Source organism: Suncus etruscus, chromosome 8 (genome assembly GCF_024139225.1).
Source record: "Suncus etruscus isolate mSunEtr1 chromosome 8, mSunEtr1.pri.cur, whole genome shotgun sequence".
In the NCBI taxonomy this organism is placed as follows: Eukaryota; Metazoa; Chordata; class Mammalia; order Eulipotyphla; family Soricidae; genus Suncus; species Suncus etruscus.
The window spans coordinates 58,338,265-58,339,832 of NC_064855.1; the positions used below are offsets into that span (position 1 = coordinate 58,338,265).

Here is a 1,568-nt window from a genome sequence, read left to right on the forward strand (position 1 = left end):
GGATATAACCTAGTAGCATAAATGCACCACATCTATCTTACTTGTCCAGTGATAATTCTTAGGCACTTTGGCTATTTTACTCTAACTATTGTACTTATGCTGCCTGTAAATAATGCAATAAACATCAGCGCAAATATAATTGTGTGTATTGATGTTTTTTTTTTTATCTTCTTTGGATAGTTCCACAGATGTGGAAATCTTACATCATCTAGTAATTCTTTTTCATTTCTTGAGTTTCAGACAGTGCCACCAGCAATATTTGGATAGGAATAGTATTCCTATTCAGAGTGTGCTTTTTGTTTTTTTCTTTTTTTATTCTTTTTTTTTTTTTTCAAGTCTACAGCACCCTGTGTTCCTAGGCGGTCTCCCATCCAAGTACTAACCAGGCCTGACCCTGCTTAGCTTCCCAGATCAGACAAGATCGGGTGTGTTCAGGGTGGTATGGTAGTAGACTTCAGAGTATGTTTTAAGTAAATCTACAGAGGCACAAGATTGGTTAAAGTTCTAAAGACTATATGGTTTAGCAATTAATCTCAGGGTCAACAAACAGCTGCGGGGGGTGGGGGGAATAAATCTTAAGAAACAAAACAGACCAAAATGTAATTCTTAGAACCAAGGCAATTGATTCAAGTTAGATTCATAATGAAGGTAAGTTGATAGGAGAACAGAATACAGTTCAGAGCCATCTAGGGCAGGCTAGGGCAGGGTTGAACTTATAGCTGCATTTAATTGCCCAATTAGTGAAGGAGAGGGGATAAAGAGCTTAAGCAAAGATTGCCATGTGGGGTTTTCTCATTGCAGGGAGACAATTAAGCTCTGGAGATTTGAGTTCTGTTAAGATACTCAAACATAATTACATTTAAAAATAAATATTTGCAAATAACCATTTGACTAGTTTTTCTTTTTTGAAATCCTAAATGTGTATTGTTTAAATATTCACTCCTCCATCTAGCAATAAGCAAACACGTCTTGCAGAGCAGCAAGCATTCCCCAAAGTTTGTTTTAAATTACACACACAGACAATAAAATGTATTGAACATCTTCATTTACATTAATTTATCTAGCTATTTAGCTATATTTATGGTTACAAGTAATAAGTATGTGCAATTTTCTAAAAATATTATGCATATTTAAAAACAACAAAAGTAAAAGCTTTAAAGATGAGCGACTACACAGAAAACCTAATATGATGCTCTTGTATCCAATTAGATATCTTGGGCCTCCTTAGGAGGGAGCACATCCCTATATGGAGATCTCACTTTTAGGTTATTGATGGTATATCATGTAGTCCAAAAGGCATGACTGAGTTTTTAAACTATTTACAGCAGGTCTGGAAACATGATTTTTATTCTCTCCATTCATTAATTTGACAGTGGAAACCTCAAGCTCTATCCTGGGTATTCTGAGTTATTCTGATTAATGGCAGAGAGCGTTAGCATCAGATGGCAATGTTATTCTTCTCTGACCCACATAGCAAGCAAGAGAACACTGATTTATTTTCTGCACAAAGAGTATTAGGCTTCAGCTGCTGAGGTCAAAGGCCAGCTAAAACGTCATCAATCGAGGAA

General features: G+C 35.8%; 1 pseudogene; it reads right to left on the bottom strand.

Moving 5' to 3' along the window:
- Nucleotides 1-334: 334 nt before the first annotated feature.
- LOC126016790 (uncharacterized) lies at nucleotides 335-453 on the bottom strand (annotated as a pseudogene).
- Between the last annotated feature and the right edge of the window lie 1,115 nt (nucleotides 454-1,568).